This window comes from Mustela putorius, unplaced genomic scaffold (genome assembly GCF_011764305.1).
Source record: "Mustela putorius furo isolate JIRA1106 unplaced genomic scaffold, ASM1176430v1.1 tig00001118_pilon_pilon_pilon, whole genome shotgun sequence".
In the NCBI taxonomy this organism is placed as follows: domain Eukaryota; kingdom Metazoa; phylum Chordata; class Mammalia; order Carnivora; family Mustelidae; genus Mustela; species Mustela putorius.
The window spans coordinates 2,988,441-3,013,437 of record NW_025421577.1 but is presented as its reverse complement, the minus strand read 5'-3'; the positions used below and the strand labels follow the sequence as shown (position 1 = coordinate 3,013,437).

At 37.4% G+C, this 24,997-nt stretch overlaps 1 protein-coding gene across 3 annotated transcripts in view; it reads right to left on the bottom strand.

Annotated features, from left to right (window-relative positions):
- Positions 1–24,997, bottom strand: part of CHRM3 (cholinergic receptor muscarinic 3) — a 502,834-nt gene that overhangs the window by 350,459 nt on the left and 127,378 nt on the right. For all 3 annotated transcript variants that reach the window (XR_006608794.1, XM_004774777.2, XM_004774773.2), the window contains exon 2: positions 5,402–5,507. The gene's annotated coding sequence lies outside the window, so the exon portion shown is untranslated. The remainder of the gene's footprint in view (positions 1–5,401; positions 5,508–24,997) is intronic.

Below are 24,997 nucleotides of genomic sequence, written 5' to 3'. Positions count from 1 at the left end.
AGACAAATCAACAAAATTCCTTTCAACTGATTGAGTTGAAAAGAGAGAATTAATGTGAGAGCCTTTCGTGAGGTGTACAGAAGATATTTGTTGAGACCAAGAATTTTAGGCTCAATTTTGTGGAAGCAATCCATTTCTCTATGAAACACATGCTGCTTTCATGGCATTTATACTGACCATTCTTATGGGAAAAAAAAAAAAAGACCTAAGAAAATAGGTCAAGTAAGATTTATTTAATTTTAAGGATAAACTGTCCAGGCGTAAAGATGCATTTTTCATGCATTTTCTGAAAAACACCTGCTTGTATCTGTCACTGAAAACACATCTCAAATAAGTGCAGATTCTCATTTTTATTCATATCAGTTGTTGCAGAAGGATAAAAGGGGAAAGCTTTTATAATTATAAAGTTATAATTTTATAAGCTATTTATTCTCGAGAATGTGAAATAGACATGGCCGAAAACCTGAAGTGCATTCTACTTTCAAAATTAATTTTGTTTCAAAAATTAAATTAGTTTTCTATATTCATAAAATATGATATTCCTCCATAGGTATGTGGCCATCTTGTATCAAAGAGGCCATTACAAAGTGTAGATTATATAAGTTCGCATGTGAATCAGTAATGTACAATGTGTATTATACATTTCCTTTGTAAAAAGAAGGTGATAAGGCTGTCCCTGCATAGCTTTTGTGAAGATGGCCTGATGATGTGGCACAATTTGAGATGAAACCCAATTGCATAGTCACTGGCTCAGTAGATGGTCATCACCATTATTATTACTCTATTTCAACATACAACTGTAAGTTCTTTAGCTAAAAAGAAAATAGTCACTGAGATATTCTAATCTTCAAATACATAAAATAAAGACTTAAAAAGTTATCTGGAAACAATCTGGAAATCTTCCAAGCGTTACCTTTGGGAATTACAAAAACCCACTTCTTTCAATAATGTATTATTCTTGCTGTATTGTGCTCTGCTTACTGGAGCCTATCAAAGCTTTAATATTGTGATTACATTAGTCTTATACTTCTACATTAGTCCTATGTTTCTGCTTACACAACTAGATAAATATTCATCAGTCCTACATTAGTCCTCTACTTCTGCTTACACAACTGGATGAGTATTCTTGATACATGATTCATTCAAACATTATCCCTTTTTGCTGGAAGCACGTCAATCTAAAATAGCTCATGCATTTTTCTCTCTTAAATACATCTTGACTGGCTTAACGTTTTCCACTTGTCTACCTACAGTCATCTGTGAATGCTGAATGGCTTGAGATACCCTGTGTCACTGAGATCAAGTTTGCCATAGTTAACCTGCACTGACTCCTCTTTATATAACTGATGTACATTAGGGAACAAAGATGAATGTTGAGTGTTAAAATACTGGTTTAGAGTAACCAATGGTCTTTCCTGTAAAATGGTACTATTCAAGAATCAACATTAAACTAAATTATTTGAAGTCTGCATCTAAAATAAGTTTTCAGATAAAATTTCTTATGGCTACATCATGAGGGTTTTGTTTACTGACTTACAGATTATTTTTGTTTGTTTGCTTCCCCTTGTATTTCTTTTCCTATTCTCTCTCTTTTTTAAAAGATTTGTTTATTTATTTTAGAAAGATAGAGCATACATGTGCATAGGTAGAAGCAGAGGGAAGGCGAGAAAATCTTCAGGGGACCCCGAGCTGAGTGCAGAGCCTGATGCAAGACTTGATCTCAAGACCCAATATCATGTCCTGGGCTTAAACCAAGAGTTAGATGCTTAACCAACTGAGCCATCCAGGCACTCCCATCTCTGTATTTCTTAAAAAAAAAAAAAAATAGCTGAAACCTATAGGAATGTTGAATTACTCAATATACAATTCCACCTTCCCCTGTTCTGATTAATAGTACTTAAAAGGACACTCCTAAAGACACCAAAAAGTTTTGAGATAGACATCACAAATATATTATGGCTGGGGAAATAAGCAGGACAACATGAGAACCCATTTGTTTAGATGAGCACCTTGACTCTGGTTTTTCTTTTTATTACACCTTAAATCCTAATACAAGACTTCAAGATGTGAATGTTGACCATGATGAAAGATTCAAAGTATGGAGAGATGCAGAGCCCTGTGGAAAGAGGTCAGAAGAAGCACCAAGGCCATCTGTCACCCAGGTCCCCAAGCACACATACATGGAACGTGGGCTGTTAGCTAGGAATTCCCCTCCAAAACTTTACACTCAATAGCCTCCTCCACCCCCAAGACTGTCCTTATCCGGGGCAAACTCTTAAAAGCTAACCCTACTGCAAAAACAAATAGGAAGGATAACAGAAGGGTACAAAGCAAATACTGAGAATATTACAATCTGAATTATAAATAAGTCAGGTTAAATTTATGTATGAAAGACTCTCTGGGTGCTGGGATGGACACAGACCTGGACTGGCCAAGCACCATCACTGCTCCAGATGGTTTATAATTAACATGTGAGGCAAGGAGACTTGGCTTTCCATTCTGAGTGCTACATGGCAGTCAGGCAATTAGCTCTTGGCTCAGATCACTGTCCCAAATTATCAGTATTTCTCACCTTGGGGGAAAAAATGATGATTGGTTTGAAATATGCCACCCAGTACAACCACTGAATTTTGTCCAATATGAGCCCAATGGACAATACCTTAAGTTTATTCATAACAAGAATAAGCATAAAATATGGATTAGACACCATGATCATGGAACTGAAAAAGCAAGCCCTTCCTCCCCCTCGTTTTGTGACACATGTTCTGCATTTCCACCTCTTTTCTTCTTTTTTCCCTATTTTTCTAGAAAAGAAAACCATTTTAAATACAGTAACAGCCCAATCTTTGTAACAAATTAAACATTGGTTTGATATGCCTGATAGGCCTAAAAAGGCTAATGAGTTTTGTTTATTTTTTAAGTCAGGATGCCATATATAAGTTCTGTTTGCATTGTATGATTCGATTTAAATTATTCGGTTGTCTTTTTTGAAATTTTGGTTTTAACAAAGTAAGTCTTATAATTGGGCACATTTCTAAAAGTCCTCTAAATATAACATATGGCAAGAAGGACATTTTCAGAATCAGATAATCTCTGATTTAAATTACTTCAAAACATTACATAATAATTTGTGATTCTATCTTCACAGGTATTGGCTAACATTCCTTGCCAGATGCCCTAGTAAACCATCCTAAGCAGTATGAAGTATATTTTAATTATTTCTTTTCTTCCCCCCAAAAAACTGAGACTTCAAAAGGTTCAGTGACTAGGTTCCACCATGAATTAATAGTTTTGAACCTAGGGCTTTCTGATTCCAAAATCTGTGGTGGTCACCATAATCCCACACTTGTCCAGTGAATAATAACCATTAAGACTGATTAGTTACTAAGCATCACACAGCGCTCCTAAGCACCTGACTCTACTAACTCATGTAATCCACACAACAACCCTATGAGATACAAGTTCTTATTATTAGACCCATTCTACAGATGAGCAAACAAAGGCAGATAGAGGTTAAGTGACTTGCAAAGCTGAAAAAATTAAAGAATTGGGCTGCAACCCCAGGTTGACTCTAGACAGTTCCCCCCATACTTAAGGACTATGCTACAATACAACCAAGTGAATATATGCTACCTGTTATTAAGGATTTTGTTTCACCTAAATGAAAACACTTTATTCATGTAATAAATCATTGCCCTTTCAATAATAATCATCTCCAATTTCTGGAGAATAGTTTGGAAACCACTCTCATTGCATTGGACTGGTTATATAACAACTCGTTTAATTTTAGTGAAAAAGTCTTTCTCAATCTTACTAAATATATTTGCTGAGATTCTTATTTTCAATCTTTTACTTAAACTGAGTGGCTGTGTTCTGTTAGCAAAAGAGAATAGGCAGATTAAGTAGTGAAGAGATCGCAGCAAAAAGGAATTAAATGTAGTAAACCAAATGAATAATTCCTGATGGAATTTCTGTATCATTTCCTTAGTATCCTGAAATGAAACTATACATAAAAAGGATCTAACGTGTCTGTTCTCCTCAAAGTGTAAATACCCCAAATTAAGTCTAATAAGAAAGTATCCTGGAGATCAAGATCAGAAACCCAATTCCTATGGCTGGTGGGGGCTGGCGTTTGCAGTGGGCCTGAGAAACACGTTTCTCAAAACTTAAACATCATTTTCTCAAATATAAGAAATTCATTTTAGTGATGAATTAAAATTAAGTATGAGATTATCATTTATGATTTAGGGGAATAACACACAAGATATCAAACTGTATTAACCAACTTAAAAGCAGAGTATATGGGGATTAAGGAAGGCACTTCTTTTTTTAAAAAAGATCTTATTTGTTTATCTGACAGAGGGAGACATAGTGAGAGAGGGAACAGAAGCAGGGGGAGTGAGAGAGGGAGAAGCAGGCTTCCTGCAGGCAGGTTGACGTGGGGCTCGAACCCAGGACCCCAGGGGATCATGACCTGAGCCAGAGGCAGATGTTTAACTGACTGAGCCACCCAGGCACCCCAAGGAGTGCACTTCTTATGATGAGCAGAAGGTGATGTATGGAAGTGCCGAATCACTACATTGTACATGTGAAACTAATGTTACAATGTATGTTAACATGACTGGAATTTAAATTAAAAAAACTTAAAAAACAAAATATGATCACACTTTTATCCAGTTCCCTAGTTGAAATATGAGTCAACCACAACCATACCATTTTTATGGGGTTTGCAATTAACTAATAATTTTACAGTATTAACTCACTGGACCTATAAAGTAATCTTATGAATTAGGTAAAGCAGAAATTCTCCCTCTCATTTTGCAGATGGAGAAAACTGAAGCTTGGACTATACATGGAAATAGTATATCTTCGTGTTATATGGAACTGGTCAAATAAGAAGATCAAGGTTTTCTAACATAGTATAATTCCATTTCCATGGCACCATAAACATCATGTGTCAATTACCATATGGCAGTTGGGTAAGCAAAAGCATTATCAGATGCGCTGTTGGTTAAAACTACAATAAAATCGAACCATTTCAAAACATTCTATTAGGTGAAATTTTTATACTGCCAGATTACATGACATTAAAGAACCAAAAGACATTGCAACTTCCCAGTGACATTTTTCACTCAGTTAAAGGAGAGGTAAAGTTCTGTTCTTCTAAATTCTGCTACGGAGATGTATATGTACTATCTTACTAATAGACATACACATGTAACAGATACATTTTAACGGGTTCTTTCATTTTGCAATAGGTTGGCACAAACCAGAATAAATCTAGCCATATTCACAACATCAACACGAACATATGTATCTTACACATTTTTCATTGTAAGTTTATACTCTATTGAAGATCTCAATGTAACCACATAAATGATACTGAATAGAAAATACCTACTAGTGAAGGGTCTTCCAGGTGTACATCACAAGGACCCTCATAGTTCCATCAATCCACAGCTCACTGAGCAACTCGTAACTGAAATGTGTGCCATCACCGTTCAGATCTAAAAAGAAACACAAAGAGATAGCAAAGTTAATAAATGTTTTTCTATATAATTCATAGAAGAGTAGCTTTCCAACCTACAGTATTAAAAAAAAAGTGTTTGACAATCCAACAGAGGGGCCTTGATTCACCTGTCTCTGCTTTCCTCACAATGCACAGTATAGTTGTGGAAACACACTAGGCAGTCAATAAGTCCGATTAGGAAGTAGTAAACTTAGTACTAAATTGGTTTAACATTACTGGAGGGTTATACAATTATCAATAAAGAACAAAACAGGGGCGCTTGGGTGGCTCAGTCAGTTAAGCATCTGACTCTTGATTTTGGCTCAGGTCATGATCTCTGGTTGTGGGATCGAGCCCTGCATAGGGCTCTTTGCTAAAGGTGGAGCCTGCTTAAGATTCTCTTATCTTATCTCTGTCCCCCACGCCCCCACCACTTTCCCTCTTGGGGAAATAAAAAAAGGTACAAGGGGTGCCTGGGTAGCTCAGTGGTTGGACCTCTGCCTTCGGCTCAGGTCATGATCTCAGGGTCCTGGGATTGAGCCCCACATTGGGCTCTCTGCCAGGGGGGAACCTGCTTCCCCCTCTCTCTTAGCCTGTCTCTCTGCCTATTTGTGATCTCTGCCTGTCAAATAAATAAATAAAATCTTTTGAAAAAAAAAAAAAAGAACAAAACAAACAAAAGGTATATTTGACATCCTTGGATATAGAATTTTTTTAGGGTCTACATGCTGAACATTCTATCAGGCCTGTGTATGGCTTTTTTTCAGTCTTCACAACAAAGCTGCAACACAGTCTTTTCATTTACAACATTTAAGATCAGAAAGTAGAGCTACTGGCCCCAGACTCTGCCCTCCAGAGCCAGGCTCTTTCACCACAGCATGTGGAGTGTACAGGCACAGGCATGGTCCCATGTCTACTTGGATCTTTGGACCCTATCTATCCTCCAATATGAGTAACAGATACAAAGAGGACCAAAGGAAGCTGAATCTCCTTGACCTCTGCACCCCTCACGCCCACGGTCCCTGGACAACAAGCATAATACTCTGCTCTTCACTGTGGGGAGAGCTATAAAGTGAGCTTTCATTTTAGGATTCAGGGTTGGCCACATGTAAATACTTGCTGAGTAAGTGAACGAATAAATGGCAAAAACCAGGAATTGGTGTATCTTTTTTCTCTAAACTCATACTCGGTTTGATCAATGCTTTCATTTACTTGCCAACGTTATCTTCCCATTTGCAACACAAACTCAAGAGGAGAAAGGTTAGGATCAATGATCTGAAAAATCATGGGAATTAAGGTCAAATACATATACTCAAAGAATTACAAAGTGATCAGTAATCAGTTTAATATACTTCATTGCAGAGGTTCCTGAAAACAGCAAAAGGTTAACAAACAAAGAAATTTTCCGGAGAAAAAGAATTCGCCTTTTACTCCCAGATCAGATATCAGCTAGTGAACAGAACCTCACCACCTTCCCTTATGACCAGATCCTATCGTGGGTCTTCCCCCGCACAGAGACAGGAGCAAACAAAAATGACTAAAGGCTCCAGGAAGGAACTGGCAAAGCAGCTCTGGATTGGAGACTCTCATGAGAGAGCTACATCAGACACTCCAATGGTCAGACCCCAGCTGACCCCACGGAAGAGGGAGGGAGTGCTGTTGGTGCACTGTCTGTCTAGAGCAGAGACTGACGGACTGCAGCCTGCCGCATGTTTGTGAGCTAAGAATGGGTCCTACATTTTTAAATCGTTGAAAGGAATCAAAAGAAGCCTGCAAATTATTTGAAATTCAAATTTCGGAGTCTATAAATAAAGTTTTATTGGAACACAGCCACAGGCATTCATTTCCATCTTGTCTCTGGCTGCTTTCATGCTACCATGGCAGAGTTGAGGGGTGGTGACAAGTAGCATGACTCGCAAACTCTAAAATATGGACTATCTGACCTTTTATTGAAATGGCTGGCTGGAAGGATCATCGCCTTTTTGGAGGGGATGCTATTAGGGATACAGGGTGCTTTCCAGCAGACTGGAAGCAGGGGGTGGGAATCTGATCCTCCCAGAAGATGAAGAGTCCCAGAGGCAATGCAACAGCTGCAGGGAGTATGGTCAGGCTTGCTGGGGGACAGCGGGGCTTCTCCCTGGGGGAGGCGCCAGAAAGGTGAGACTCAGCCACACTCAGTGTGGCACACAGGCTGGGCAGTTGAGGATGGATGGAGTGTTGTCCTCCAATAAGCTGAGATGTTCTCACTGGCCATATCTATAGATGGATAAAGGGGTGATAAAGGTAAGCAAAATAGAGCATAACACCTATAAAAAAGAATCTGTTGTGATGGGCACTGGTAGTGTATGTACGTGCTGAATCACTAAACTCTACACCAGAAACCGGTATTACGCTGTATTGTTAACTAGGTGGCATTTAAATAAAAACAAAAAATAACAAATAATTTAAGGATCCTGTTAAAAAAAAATCTGTTACATAGCACAAGGAAAACCATGCTGTCTCTCTGAAGAGGAAACATTTACGTTTGAAAGACACCAAAGAAAGTGAAAATAAGTTTTGTAGAACATCTATTTTGTACTCTCAATGAACTCTGAGACAACACAAAACACAATCCCAAAGATTTCTCTTCACAGAATTAAACCCAAATAAATGCAAAGCCATTTAAGTGGTTTCCCATTTAACTATTAACTGCATCGTGGTGAAGAGAAGAGGGGTTCTGATTTCAAAGTCTTGGCCCTGAACACCAAATCGACCATGTGCTTGCTGTACGACCTTGAACAACTTTGTATTCAAAGTCTCATTTGCATCATCTCTAAAACAGGGTCATTCTAAAGATTCTAAGAAAAATACACACAAATGTCCATACTGCTTGTCACATGGGAAGTATGTGATATTTTCACCAGCTTCCTATCTTCTTTCAGGGCTCGCCCTGTTCACCGGCCCACTCTCCTGTACTAATACTCAGCCACCCACCGTGCCAATTATAGTTATAGGAGAATGGCTGTTGCATAGGTAGGTCTCTCCTGATTTTGCATTTTCTGCTTTCTTTGGGTAGATTGCAATTTTTAACACATGACTACATTTTTATGAGTGGTGGTAACATCTCAGACTTCTCCACATTTGAAATCTCACTTTTTCTGTCAGCAAAGGAAATGCTTACTGTAGTTTTACAAAGAGCTATTTGTTTGTCTATTTATTTTGCTGTTGGAGATGGAATCATTTAGAAGCAGATTTAAAACACACACACACACACAAATTACTGAAGCTAAGTTCTCTCTGGAATGGATTCATTTAAACCACCTACTCTACTTAAAATAGACAAGTTTACCTTGATATTTGCCAATTAGCATAAGCAATCAACACACTGATGCTGACTCCTGCCCTTGGAGGATGGATGGATGGAAATATATATATATATATCACATAGAAAGCATGCTGTTTTAGTAAAACCACATCAAACATAATGACAAAAGTCATTGCCCACAAAGGGAGACAATATTTGACAAGAGCAACAGCTGAGACTCAAAACATGTTGATTTGTGCTCAGACAGGACGGGGAAGCTAACTGCCACAGGACACCCCGCTCACAGCTCCTCTGTGTCTCAGACTTTGATCTGCAGGCAGTTCTCACCTCTGCCCCTCACTCATGAGGCCACTAATATTATCTTATTCTCATTGCATTCTAACAGAACAAAGCCAAAACAATGTAAAGAAAATTTGTTTAATCAAAAGCATCTTCTATGAAAGAAAGTACCAAAAAGTGACCTTGATTGTATAACAATGAAATTGTGTAACAATGAAATCTGATCATCTGAGAATCAGAAGCAGGTCCTTCTGTGTGAGTGGGTGGCTTTTCTCCCATACAATGATTAGGACCAGAGAGCCAAAGCAGATATATACATGGTTTGAGCACAGTAATGGTTATGCCCAGGGCACACAGTGACCTTCTACATGAAAATACACATTCTAGCTAGGTTTCCCACTATCTAAAGGATAACCTGATGGTTATTTCTCGTTCTCTGTTAAGACTCTAAAGTTAATTTTTGTAAGAATTAACTATTTTAGTAACTGCATTAGACAGCTACAGTGTTAAGGTAGGAAATAATAAATCAAAAAGAATGACAGCGTTGGTGGAAAAGTCTCAGGCATAACCAAAGGAGGAGGTGTATTTCTAAGTTTATTTTAAATTGCTAGTGGGTAGGTTGATACGTGTTTACATCTATAATGAGACAATTGCCAATCCATCTTTACATTTATTGGCTATTAAACTTTAAAGACAAGTGGTATCCAAAATTAACTTCTATGTTTATGCTACATTTGCTTTCCTGATGTTCCAAGTAATCTTCTGTATTAATTTTAAGTAAGGACTGTTAAATTGACTAGAAAAAAATCAGGAGAATTTTTTTCATATATAATTTACAAAGCAGAGACAGCAGCTTCTAACTCTTCAATTATAAATCTAACCCCAATATTATCTGATTGGGCTGAGATATCCATTTAGCAGGCTGTGGAGAAAGAGCTCCCTTATGAATCAAGAATGTCATGATGGTAGACAAGTGGCCGAGCCTTTGGATGGAGGGGCACTGTGGAGGTTAGCTAATGCAGAGAGGCAGTCGAAAGTTAGGGCAAAGGGCCAGCAGAGAGAAGGTGAGAAGCACTTTCTACTGGCATCTTCTTGAAAAGAGAGAGAAGGGAAAAATAAAAAAAGGCTTTTAGAGACTCGCATCACCTTATGTGATCACACTGAAGATGAGAGCTATTACATTCAATGAAGAGAGACTTGGAAAAACCCTCCCCCAAACTATGGTACATTCTAGAATCTCATTACTCTAACCATTCCATGGCCCTCCTCTTCTCTTTCTTCTTTTCCTCCTATGCTTCTCCTCCTCCTCTTCTCTCTCCGTGTCTTTTTTAGCAGAAGCATTATAACAGTTAGCATTACTCATGCATCTACTTTGTGCCAGGCTCTTTGATGGGTACTTTACATGTGGATTTGTTTTCTTTCCACAATCTTCCCAAACTGTTGCTACTGGTATTTCAAAGAAGCTGAGGTTCTCACAGACTGAATTTCACAGCCAGAGAGCCATGAGTAGGCAGAGGCAGAAACCAAGCCCAATCTAACCGATTCTTTTACGAAGAAAAGTTAAGCTTCCTGGGAGTAGAGCTCTGCATAATGCAGAACTCACTGCAACATCACAGACCCTAAGCATATAAGGAATTACGATGTGGTTTGGGGTGGGTAAGGATACTGGGAGTTCAATTAAGTTACCCTTCAGAACCTAACTCCGTATCAGAGAGCTTCTCGATTAAACATTCTTTTTTTTTTTTTTAAGATTTTATTTATTTTATTTGACAGAGAGAAATCACAAGTAGATGGAGAGGCAGGCAGAGAGAGAGAGAGGGAAGCAGGCTCCCTGCTGAGCAGAGAGCCCGATGCGGGACTTGATCCCAGGACCCTGAGATCATGACCTGAGCCGAACCCACTGAGCCACCCAGGCGCCCCTCGATTAAACATTCTTAAATCACAACCATAGAGTAAGTCCTTAAGGAACAAATGGGATTAATGTTTGAATCTTTATGTTAAAAGGGACCATGATCCATGCTAATGTACCAGGGAATTTATGGATGATAAAAGGGAAGAAAAATAATTGTTATTTGACCAAGAGATGTTTAGACTGGACGAGTGGTTAAAGGGTTATTCCATTACTGAACTGCAACAAAATTAGCAATCTATGAAATCAGTCATTTAATTGATATCTGCTAGGGATTCTAGAGTGAAGCCCAAGGAAAGCAAACTTAAGAGTCATCTCTGAAGCCTAAGAAACAAAAGCAAAGGGAGGGGGGAAAAAAAAAAAAAGCTCAGTTAGGCTCTTAAAACATAATGGAACCCACTACTGGAATGTGGAAGATTTCTACCAGAATAGATCCACAGAGGCAAAGTATGCATTTATCTCTAAATGGGAACAGCTTCCTTACAAATTCTTACATCACTAGAGTTCAGGTTCACTTTCCAGTACTGAGAAGCCAGTGCCCCAGAGATTCTGACACCTGGAAAGGCCTTGGTTTCCTGGAAGCACAGTAAGAAGAAAGGCAGCCAAGAGAACACAGAAATTAATGTTGGGGTTTTCTCTTTTCATCTTACCAGCCTGGATATTTAGATGGTTATCATCGCAAATGCCTTTGGACACTTTCCTAGTTTTGTCTTGAAAGGAAGTGATTTATGACTCAGAAATCGCACAGCTACCTCCCATGAATATTACAGTTTTCAAAAAAAGATGCTGGTTTACTAGTATTTTGGGTAAAGAGATGTGTCAGGTATACTTTGGAGTCAGAATATTTATAAACCTAACAAATGCTCCTTAGTCTTTGGAAGTGATAACGCTTCTTAATGCCAGGGCAAGACAAACGGAGAAGCATTCTTTAGTGCTGATACTCAGCATTCTCTGGACTAAGTAAGGAAGACTAGAACAAACATTTAGGGCAATAGGATACTGTGCTTTTGGGGCAGAAGGAGGGTGCACTTATGGCTTAAGAGCAGCAGCAAGGTTTGCTTATGGCAAAATGCATTCAGGATTTCAGTGCACGGCTTCACCCAGCTGTCTCTTAGCACAAGGCAGCTCTCCATCCAACACATTTAAGCAAGGAAAGTAGCACTCTAAATGTGGATGAGAGGAAGGATTTCCACTACATTAGAGAAAGTAGGTTTCCAGGCCACGTACAAAGTGAGATCGAGGACAGGATTAAGATACAAAGGACAAGCAGCTGTCTTAGGGTATACAGGTATATGGCTCACATGATTAAGCTGCTCTAGGAGTGTGCATTTTATACAAAGAACACACCCATTCCGATTATTAACCTCTGGACAGGGGTCTCCTGGATTCCAAAAGCATACAGCTTCCTGCTGGACACAGGAACACGGTGGCGGGCAGCCTCTCCACTAACCACCGGGGCCTGTCGGTGGGATGCACCCTCTTCCCTCGGTCATAGCTCCTAGTATTAATCCTGAAACTGTGCTCTCCATCTCAGTAGAGATTGTTTGTCGTAGGAGCACGGTGGCTTTGGCCAAAAGAAAACTAGTTGCCATGTCCTCCAGCTGGAACATCGAAATAAACGGTTGAGATTGAACGGAGAGCACTCGAACCTCATGCTCCTCAAACACCCTGCACTGTGGGAACTGGAAAAACAGAGCCAAAGTGAAAATTTCAATACTTAAACTGAAAACCATGAGGATTAGCCATGTAAGTCCAGTGTTCATCTCTCTGCCAGGACTCTGAGTGGAGAGTGGAATGGGGAGGAACAGACATAATAGGGCCACGCCAAGACTCGGTCCTAAGAGAGTAATGATGGAGTCTCAGAAGTCCTTCATGGGTGCAGCAGGCCTGCAGCTTGAACACCGTGCACACTGTCCATTCAGCATGTTTCTAATAGTCAGTCTGCTGCATTAGAAATTCCGGGCTAGGTGGCACCTGTCTGGGTCAAGGTCAAACTGCAGCAGTCTGTACCCAAAAGCCCAGGGGACAGCCAGATTTACAGTCCTCATCTCACAGGAGCCTGAAGAACTGCCTGACAAGAACGTGAAGTGTTTTCACAAGGCAGATCCCACACTCGGTGTGGCTCTGGGGTGCTAGAAACACAGGGCCCAAAGAGGGAAGGAGAGATGTAAAGGGCTTAAAATATACACTAGATGGAAAATAAGGGTCTCTTAAGTAAGACCTAGTGATGGTCTGCACTCAGAGTTCTCAGCATGGTAACACAGAGACAACAGGATGAATTCTCCCTTTTGGAGAGAAGAGATAAGATGCATTAAGAGCTTTTTGCCTCAGGTGGGCTGAGAGCATAATGCCAATATTAACCATGACAAGATTGCTCTCAACTGAGCTTAAGTTCACAGCATGCAGACGCTAGGTCACTGGCAATGACGAACGGGCATCCTGGGCAATGCCACGTTGAACTCTGTCCATCCTCCTCACCTCAAAAATTCCTCGGTGCTGAATGAATTCCATCACTGAGGTTCTGATAAAGGTACAATCATTTGGTGGAAGAAAGTTGCAGAAGCAGTCCAGGCTGAACATGCTAAGGGAAGCATGTACACGGTGAGCTGGATGAGAGCAGAGGCTCTTTCTCACCTCTGCATCTCCAGTGCCTAGCACAGTGCCTGATGCATACCGGAATAGTTTCCAATGGATGCACATCCTTACGGAAAGATAGGATCTTCCAAATAAGCCATTCCTGAAGCTCAGCAGCCACCAGCATACGAGATCCTTTGATTAACGAGGGCCTTACTACTACTACAGATTATTATTTTTATTATACATGGCTATTTTTTGGACTAGGGCAAATGCTAATTGTTCCCAATATGGACTGTGTCAGTTAATCCTTCTTACTACCTTGAAAAGGTACATTAGCCCCATTTTACAGATGAGGAAACTGGTGATTCATACTTAGGTTGGATTATGCCAAATTTCATTTGCCTTCCACCATACGATAACTTAAACTTTTCTTTACTTTCTGTTTCAGGGACTGTCCCTGAAACTGGAAATGATAGGAAGATATCTACAGTGAAAAGTCGTGCTAATTCTGGCATCAGCATGTAGTTAGGTGACAGTGAGTTAGTTTGGGATCCATTTCCCAATCTATTACATGGGATAAAGTAGAGTAACATACACATGAAAATTCTTTGGAAGTTAAAGACCTATCATTACAAATCAGAGTGAGCGCACATGTGTGTGTTGTGTGTGTGTGTGTGTGTGTGTGTGTGTGTTTTGCCTAAAATGAACACGACCATTCTGACACACATATAATGGTAAGGAAATGAAGCAGGGGCCTCTGACTACATAGTGGGGACTGTTGAGTCAACTCACATTCAGTGGAGCAGCAGAGGAGGTGATCAGATTAACCTTATCATGGATGCGCCCATTTCCCATCATGGAAAGTTTGGCTTAGGTATGGGAGCCTTAGTATGCTTTATTACCATGTTCACACAAAAATGGAGGGAAAAAAGGATTACAATGCTTTTCTTCCCTAAAAACGTGGAAAAATTTGACCTTTTGTTTCCTCTCCTAACGAAGAATGAGAATAAGAATAGTTCAGAATATGTATTTCTATCAGAGTGCTCAGAATAGTTCAAGGATGCCCCAGAATTATTTAAAGGTTTTAATTAGGGGCACTTTGCAAAAATAAAAAAAAAATTCAGGAAACTAATGAGTTAGAGTGAAAATCGACTTAAAAACGTAAATAACATTTTGGGGCACCTGGGTGGCTCAGTAAGTTAAGTGTCTGCCTTGGGCTCAGGCCACGATCCTGGGGGTCCTGCTATTGAACCGCATATCGGGCTCCTGCGCAGCTAGGAGCCTGCTTCTTCTTCTCTCTCTCCTTCTCTTCCCCCTTTTGTGCTCTCACTTTCTCTCTTCCTCTAAATAAATAAATAAAATCTTAAAAAACAAAAAACAAAAAAAGTAACATTTTAACAGAATCTGTTTTGGTCATTTTTGTTCTCATTTTTTAAAGAGGTGATTATGCCTAAATTTGGAGCAAGGATTATATTAAACTTCACCAGGCATTCTTCTCTCTTAATTATTTTTTTTTAACACATTCTTTTTTCTAAGTTTTTATTTTAACTCCAATTAGTTAACATAACAGTGCTATACTACTTTCACGTATATGATATAGTGATTCAACAATTTCCTACTTCATTTGGTGCTCATCACCTATTTCCATCACCTAACCCCAGCCCCCCACCAACCCCACTTCAATAACCATCAGTTTGTTGGCTACAATTAAGAGTCTATTTCTTAATTTGTCTCTCACTCCCTCTCCTTCTTTTCCCTTTGCTTGTTTGATTGGCTTCTTAAATTCCACATGTGAGTGAAATTATATGGTATTTGTCTTTCTCTGACAGACTTATTTAACAGCATAATACACTCTAGCTCCATCTATGTCATTGCAAATGGTGAGATTACATTCCTTTTCATGGCTGAGTAATATTCCATTGTATACATATGCCCCATCTTCTTTATTGATCCATTACTCGATAAACACTTGTGTTGCTTTCATATCTTAGCTATTGTAAATAATGTTGCTATAAATACGGGAGTGAATGTATCCCTTTGAGTTAGTGTTTTTGTATTCTTTGGGTAAATAGTAATATAACTGCTGGACTGTAAGGTAGATCTATTTTTAACTTCTTGAGGATCCTCCACACAGCCTTCCATGGTAGCTGCACAAGTTTGTATTCCTACAAACAATGCAGGACGGTACATTTTTCTCCACATCCTTACCAATATTTGTTGTTTCTTATCCTTTTGATTTTAGCTAATCTGACAAGTGTAGGTGATAACTCATTGTGATTTTAATTTGCAACTCCCTGATGATGAGTGATGTTGAGCATTTTTCACGTGTCTGTTGGCCATCTGTATGTCTTCTTTGGAGAAGTGTCTATTCACATCTTCTGCCCATATTTTAATTGGACTATTTTTTGGGTATTGAATTTTGTAAGTTCTTTATACATGTTGGATACTAAACCTTCATTGGATATGTCATTTGAAAATATCTTCTTTCATTCCATAGGTTGACTTTTGGTTTTGTTGATGGTTTCTATTGCTGTAGAAAACCTTTCTATTAGGATATAGTTTATTTTTGCTTTTGTTTCCCTTGCCTCAGGGGGCATATCTAGGAAGAAGTTTCTATGGTTAATGTCAAAGAGGTTACTCCAGTGTCATAGGATTTTTATATTTTTAGGTCTCACATAGAGCTCTTTAAACCATTTTGAATTTATTTTTGTGTATGGTGTAAGAAAGTGGTTCAGTTTATCTCTTTTGCAATGTTGCTGTCCAGTTTTACCAACTCCATTTGTTGATGAGACTGTCCTTTTCCCATTGGATATTTTTTCTTGCTCTATTGAAGACTGACCATAAAGTTGCAGGGTTTATTTCTGGGTTTTCTATTCTGTTCAAATGGTGCTGGCATTTGATAAGGATTGCATTAAATATGTAGACTGCATTGGTAGTATAGACATTTAAACAATATTTGTCCTTCCAATCCATGAGCATGGAATGTTTTTCCATTTCTTTGTGTTGTGTTTCATTTCTTCCAACAGCGTTTCATAGTTTTTAGAGTTCAGGTCTTTAATCTCTTTAGTTATGTGTATTCCTAGGTATCTTCTTGTTTGTGGTGCAAATGTAATTAGGACTGATTCCTTAATTTTTCTTTCTGCTATTTCATTATTGGTGTATAGAAATGAAACAGATTTCTGTACATTGATTCTGTATCATGCCAGTTTACTGAATTTGTGTTTCAGTTCTAGTATTTTTTTTGGGAGAGTCTTTCAGGTTTTCTATGCAGAGTATCATGTCAACTGCAAAAGTGAAGATTTTACTCCTTTCTTTACCAATCTAGATTGTCATTTATTTCTTTTCTTTGTCTGATTGATGTGACTAGGACTTCCAGGACTATATTGAATAGAAGTGGTGAGAATGGACATCCCTCTCTTGATCCTGAACTTAGTGGAAAAGCCCTCGGTTTTTGCCCACAGAGGATGATGTTAGCTGTGGCTTTTTCTTATTTGGCCTTTATTGCGTTGAGGTATGTTCCCTCTATACCTACTTTGTTGAGGGTTTTTATCATGAATTGATGTTGTATTTTGTCCACATCTATTGAAATGAGCATATGATTCTTTCCATGTCTCTAATTGATATGGTATATCATGTTGATTGATTTGTGAACACTGAAGCACCCTTGTAGCCTAGAGAAAAGTCCCACTTGATCATGATGATGATATTTTTTTAATGATTGTTGAATTTGGTTTGCTAGTATTTTGTTGAGGATTTCTGCGTTCATGTTCATTAGGAGTATTGGCCTGTAGTTCTCTTTCTCAGTGGTGTCTTAATACCAGGGTAATGCTGGCCTCATAGAATAAATTTGCAAGTTTTCCTTCCTTTTCTATTTTTTGGAATATTTTATTTATTTATTTGTTTGTTTATTTATTTTAAAGATTTTATTTATTTATTTGACAGACAGAGATCACAAGTAGGCAGAGAGGCAAGCAGAGAGAGGAGGAAGCAGGCTTCTTGCTGAGCAGAGAGCCTGATGCGGGGCTCAATCTCAAGACCCTGGGATCATGACCTGAGCTGAAGGCAGAGGCTTTAGCCCACTGAGCCACCCAGGCACCCCATAGTTTTTGGAATACTTTAAAAAAACACAGACTTAAAAGTTGGTAGAATTCACATGTGAAGTCATCTGGTCCTGGACTTTTTTTTTTTTTTAAGATTTTATTTATTTTTATTGACAGAGAATCACAAGTAGGCAGAGAGGGAGGCATAGAGGGAGAGGAGGAAGTAGGCTCCCTGCTGAGCAGAAAGCCCGATGTGGGGTTCGATCCCAGGACACTGGGATCATGACCTGAGCTGAAGGCAGAGGCTTTAACCTACTGAGCCACCCAGGCGCCCCAGGTCCTGGACTTTTGTTGTGAGTTTTTGTTTACTGATTGAATTTCTCTGCTGATTAGTCTGTTCAAGTTTTCTGTTTCTTCCTGATTTAGTTTTGGTAGGTTATATATTTCTAGGAATCTACCCATTTCTTGTAGGTTGTCAATTTGTTGGCATAGAGTTTTCATTAATACTCTCTTATAGTTGTTTATATTTATATTTTTATATTTATATTTTATTTATAATTATATTTTATTATATTATTTATATTTATATTGGTTGTTAGTCCTCCTTTCTCATTTGTGATTTTATTGAGTCCTTTCTCATTTTTTCATGATAAGACTGGCTAGAGTTTTATCAATTCTATTGATTGTTTTCTAAGAACCAGTTCTTGCTTTTATTGATCTGCTCTATTGGTTTTTTAGTTTATATAGCATTTATTTCTGCTCTAATCATCATTATTTCCATTCTTCTGCTGGTTTTAGGGTTTATTTGCTGGTTTTTTTCTAGCTCCTTTAGGTGCAAGGTTTGGTTTTATATTTGAGATTTTTCTTTCTTCTTGAGGTAGGTCTGTATAGGTATATACTTTCCTCTTATGACTGCTTTTGCTGCATCCCAGAGGTTTTAGACCATTGTGTTTTCATTTTCATTTCCATGTAGTTTTTTGTTTCTTCTTTGATTTCCTGGTAGACCCATTTATTGCTAAGTAGCATATTATTTAACTTCCATGTATTTGTGGTCTTTCCAGATTTTTTCTTGTAGTTTATTTCTAGTGTCACACCACTGCAGTCAGAAAAGATGCATGATATGACTTCTGTCTTCATGACTTTGCAGAGGCTTGTCTTATGGGCTAACGTGTGATCTATTCTGGAAAATGTTCCATGTGCACTTGAAAATAATGTCTATTCTGCTGTTTAGGATGGAAGGTTTTAAATGTATCTCTTAAATCTATTTTCCAGTGTGTCAATCAAAGCCATTGTTTCCTTGTTGATTTCCTGTTTTGATGACCTTCCATTGATGTAAGTAGGGTGTTGAAGTCCCCTACTATTATTGTATTATTATCAAAGGGTTCTTTTATGATTGTTATTGTTTTTTATATCTGGGTGTTCCTATGTTGGGTGCATACATATATACCTTTATTATACCTTCTTGTTGGATTGTCCCCTTTGTGATTATGTAGTGTTGTCTCTTGTTACACTCCTGGTCTTAAAGTCTGTTTCTTCTGATATAAGTATTGCTATTCTGGCTTTCTATTGACAGCCATTTGCATGACAGATGTTTTTCCATCCCCTCACTTTCAATCTGCAGGTGTCTTTAGGTCTGAATGAGTCTCTTATAGGCAGCATATAGATAGGTCTTTTTTTTTTTTAATACATTCTGTCATCCTATGCCTTTTGATTGGAGCATTTAGTCTATTTACATTTAAAATAATTATTAAAGTTTATTCTGTTGACTAATTTGTGAATACTGAAACACCCTTGTAACCCAGGAATAAATCCCTGAGTGGCTCAGTTGGTTGAGTGTCAGACTCTTAATTTTGTTTTGAGTCATGATCTCAGGGCTGTGGGATCAAGCCCCCAATCAGAATCTCTCTCTCTTTCAAATAAATACATCTTTAAAAAAATAAAATAACTATTGAAGATATGTATTTACTGTCATTTTATTACTTGTTTTATGATTGTTTCTGAATATTTTCTCTCCTCCTTTCTTGTCATTCTCTTCCATGGTTTGCGAGTTTTGTTAGTGATATATTTCCTATTTATTTCTCTTTACTCTTTGCATATTTATAAGTGGTTTTTGATATATGGTTACCGTAGGTTTGTACATAACTTCTTCTGCAAATAGTGGTCTGAACCCATGCTTTACTCCTCTCTTTCCCATATTTAAGTATATGTTGTTACATTTTTATCTTTTTATTTTGTGAGTTCCTTGACTGATTTTTTACAGAAATCTTACTGCTTTTGTGTTTCCTACTTCTATACTGTCATTTTGGGTCTCTCCTTTCAACTCAAAGTGTCCTCTTTAATATCTCTTGCAGAGTTGGTTTAGTAGGCATAAACTCCTTTAGTTTTTGTTTATCTGGGAAGCTCTTTATCTCTCCCTCTATCCCAAATGACAGCATTTTTGGATAGAGTATTCCTAGCTGCAAATATTTCTCATTCAGCACTTTGAATATACCATGCCACTCCCTTCTGGCTTAGCACATTCTTATTTTCATACTTAACCTCTCAGTTTTCATTATATTGCTTTTCTTTCAGAAACTACCTTATCAAATGGAACCGAACTCCTACATACCTTGTAAAAAAAAAAAAATTCTTAATCTTAGAAACCAATTGTGCAGACATTCTTTTCTACAAGACAAAATGAATAATAGACATAGTTTTCCTTAGAATTAACCAAGTTCATGATACCTTAAAATACTCAATTCAGAATAGTTCCATTTTAAGTAGAATTACAGAGTGCTACTCTCTAACATTTTAGGAGTAATGACATGATCTAATTATATGATTTATACTTAATCTCTTAGTACAGTTATTGGCTGCCATTGATCTATTTTTAAAATTTTCTGATCAGATGTTCTCATGATCCTCTAACATTTTTAAATGTAATTTTCCTCATCTAAATTCATCATCTCTATCACATATATAGGTTTTTCTTTGTTTTTGTCCTCAAAACTTCAACAGTGTTCAACTGAAATAACATGAAACAAGTTCTGAAACGAGACCTATTCTTTTATTATCACTATCAAACCATTAACATGGTAAGCATAGTACAAAACATAATTCTAGGTGCCATCAAGCTCACATGCTCTGGTTGCAGAAAATCTCACTTCTTCAAGAGTATATTTAGCAATGCAATGAGATAAATCTTGATTTAACCTTATGACATGAATAAGAAGAATAATTCAATATATAAAAGAAATCACGTAGGGCGCCTGGGTGGCTCAGTGGGTTAAGCCTCTGCCTTCAGCTCAGGTCATGATCTCAGCAGGGAGCCTGATTCCTCCCCTCTTTCTCTGCCTGCCTCTCTGCCTACTTCTAATCTCTCTCTCTGTGTCAAATAAATAAATAAAATCTTAAAAAAAAAGAAATCACGTGTACATAAATTATGTACATTTTAACAGGAAGTGTTATTGAAGATAATGTCATGATGTGGATGCCAAACTGGTTTGATTGAGAAAAGCTTCCCACAAAACATCTATCTGAGCTTGGACTGGACAACACAGAAACACAAGAAATTATGGCCTGCTATATGCATGGGCGATAGCTCCTGGTTAGTGATGACAAGTCAACTGGTCTAGTATGGGGAACTAAATCCCATCCATTAGAGAATAAAGCCTATTTAGCAGAATCAGCAAAGGGAAAATTAATGCACTTTATTTGAATTTTCCATCTTTGAAATGGCAAAAACAGGAAAGACAAAAACAAAGAGAAATCCACAACTTTCAGTTGATATTTTCAATATTTTAAGATAAAGAATGAAGAAAATTAACACAAAATTATGTAGGCAGTCATATAACTGTTTTAAAGAGAGCATTTCCAATAATTGAGAACCATATAATACTTATACATGGAAGCTATTGCCACTGCATTTTTAAAAATATTTTATTTATTTATTTGTCAGAGAGAGAAAATGAGCACAAGCAGGGGGAGCGGCAGGCAGAGGGAGATGCAGACTCCCTGCTGAGCAAGGAGCTCAATGGGGGACTTGATCCCAGGATCCTGGGATCATGATGCAAGTTGAAGGCAGACACCCAAATGACTAAGCTGCCCAGGGGTCCCACCATTGCATTTTAATGAAGAGAAAATGAGTTTTTCAGCTAGTAAGTGGTGGAACTAAGTTCCCAAGCATCAGTGTCCTTTGGTTCAAAGGTTTATGCTCTTTTAACTAAATTGGCAGTATTTACTAACATATTGTTATAAATACATTCAGGATGTTCTTTTTTTAATTTTAAAATTGAATTTGTTTAGAAATAATTTTCATATAGTAAGATTAGCCCCCATTTTAGTGTACGGCTTGTTGAGTTTTTATAAATGTTCATAATACAATAACCATGCCAAGCATCACAATATACACTCCCATCACCCTAAGAAGTACCTATGTCCCTTTGTAGTTAGTGTTCTACTACCCCAGCCCTGGCAACTTCTGCTCTGATTTCTGTTTTTTAAGTTATTTCAGATGGCCATACAAATGAAGTCCTACAAATAGCCCTTCCTATATGGCTCCTCTTAGATATCTATAATCTATGTATCTGTCTTTATGCTATTACACTGTTTTGATTAATGTAGTTTTATATTAAGGTTTAAAGTCAGGAAGTATTAAGTTCTCCAACTTTGATTTTCTGCTTCAAAATCATTTGCTTATTTGGGATGCTGGGAATTCCCAAATAAATTTTTGGATGAGCTTAGCACTTCCTGCAAAGATTCTAGAGAGATATTGATAGGATTTTTTTTTTTAAAGATTTTATTTATTTATTTGTCAGAGAGAGGGAAAGCGAGAAAGCGAGCACAGGCAGGCAGAGGCAGAGAGAGAGGCAAGCTCCCTGCTGAGCAAGGAGCCCGATGCGGGACTCGATCCCAGAACACTGGGATCATGACCTGAGCCAAAGGCAGCTGCTTAATCAACTAAGCCACCCAGGCGTCCCTTGATAGGATTGTTTGAATCTATTGATGAAGTTGGCAAGAACTGCCCTATTAACAATACTGAGTCTTTCCATCCATGACCATGAAATGTCTCCCTATTTAATTAAATCTTCATTAATTTCTCTCAGCTATCATGTTCTTTCTGTCAGCAGTGCTTTAAATTGTTGATGGTAACTATTGTACTTCTTTTGCTAAATGTATTCCTACATACTTAATTTCTTTGTGAATGAAGTTATTTTAATTTTATTTTCAGAAAATTCATTGACAGTATGTACACATACAATTGACTGTCCTTATTGATATTACATACTCTGGTATTGTTGAAACTTTTATTAGTTCTAACAGTGGATTGCTTAGGATTTCTACATACAGCATCACAACATCTGTCAATAAAAACAATCTACTTTTCTTCTAATCCTGTTGCCTTTGTTTAATTAATTTATTTATCTGAAAGATTTTATTTATTTACTGAGCGATAAAGAGAGAGAGATAGAGAGAAGCACACTTATGGGGGGATGGGGCAGAGGTGACAGAAGGAATCTCAAGCAGACTCCGCGCTGAGCACGGAGCCTGACACAGGGCCCAATTTCACAACCCTGATCATGAACCGAGATGAAATCAAGAGGTGGACACCCAACCAACCAAGCCACCCCACCCCTTTATTTACTTTATTAAAATTTAATTTTGGTCTTATTGCAAGCAGTCAGAATGTCCTATACAATGGTGAGAAGAGTAATGAGACTGGATATCCTGACTTGTTCTCTATGATAGGGATAAAATACCACTCTCTCATTCTTTAGTAATGTTGGTTGTACATGTTTCCGTAAATGCCTTTTAACAGACTGAGAAAGTTCTGTTTTATCTGTAGTTTGCTGAAAGTTTTCGTTTTTGCTTTTAAATCAGGAATGGATATTGGAATTTGTGTCTTTGGGGGGCTTTTGTATCTTTTAAGATGATCCTGTATTTTCCCTTTTATTTTATTAATTTGGTATATTACATTAATTGATTTTTAAATATTAAACTAATTTTGTTATTAAACAAAAAATTATTTAATTTACACCTGTTGGTCAATTTACAACATTGACCTGGTTTGCTATTTTGTTGATGTTTTTGCATTTATATTTATGAGGGATATTGGTTTAGTTTTCTTGTGATGTCTTCTCTGGCTTTGGCATGACAATGACATTGGACTGAAGGAAATATAAAATGTTCTCTCCTCCTCTTAATTTTAAAGAGTTTGTAAAGAATAGTATTATTTCTTCCTTAAGTATCTGACAATTCATCAAAGAAGCCATGTGGGGTTGGGCTTTCCTTTATCTGGACATTTTAAATTGATAATTCTATTTTTTTACTTATTGGCCATTCAGATTTTCTTTTCTTCTTCTTCTTCTTCTTTTTTTTTTTTTTGTCAGTTCTGGATTTGTATCTTTCTAGGTATTTGTCTATTTCATCAAAATTGTCAATGCTGGCAAAAAACAGTTCAAAGTATTTCCTTACAATGCCTTTAACTTCTGTAGGATCGGCGGCAATGTCCTCTCATGTTCCTGATTTTGACAATTTGTAACTTCTCTCTCTCTCTCTCTCTCTCTCTTTTTTTTTTTTTTTTTTGTGGGGGAGAGGGTCAATCGATCTAAAGTTTGTCCATTGTGCTGACCTTTTCAAAGATCAAACCTTTGGTTTTACATATTTTCTCTATTTTTTTATTAGTTTTCTCTCCTGTTTTCCTGTTTTCCATTTCATTGATTTCCACTGCAATCTTTATTATTTGCTTCCATATTTTCATTTTTCATTGTTCCTTTTTTCCAGTATTTTATAATGAAGCTTAGATTATTAATTTAAAATTTCCCTTTATTATATTGTGGGAACTTGAAGATACAAATTTACTGTAGCATTGTGTTAGCTGTATCTCACAAATTTAGGTATGTTATATTTTCTTTTTCATTCATTCAAAATATTTAGAAATTTCCCATGTGATTTCTTCTGTGACACATAGGTTGTTTTAGAAGTATTCTGTTCCATGTTTAATACTTAGGGATTTCCTCAATTTTTTTTCTTATTGATTTCTAATTTAATTTCGTCATGGTGAGAGAACATGGTTTATGTGACTTGAACATTTCTAAGTTTATTGAATCTTGTTGTATGGGCCTAGCATTTAATATATCTTGAAAATGCTCCATCTGCATTTGAAAATAATATATATTTTAGTGTTTGGATGGAGTGCTCCACAGATTTCTTTTATTTCAAGTTAGTTGATAGTGTTGTTCAAGTCTTTATATCCTTGCTGGTTCTGTCACATTATTCTATCAATTGTTAAGGGTAGAAGTCAAAAACTATTCTTGTTGAATTGTTCCTATTCATTTCAATTTTGTCAGGTTTTGCTTCCAATATTTTGGAGCTCTGTTGTTAGGTGTCTATATGTTTTG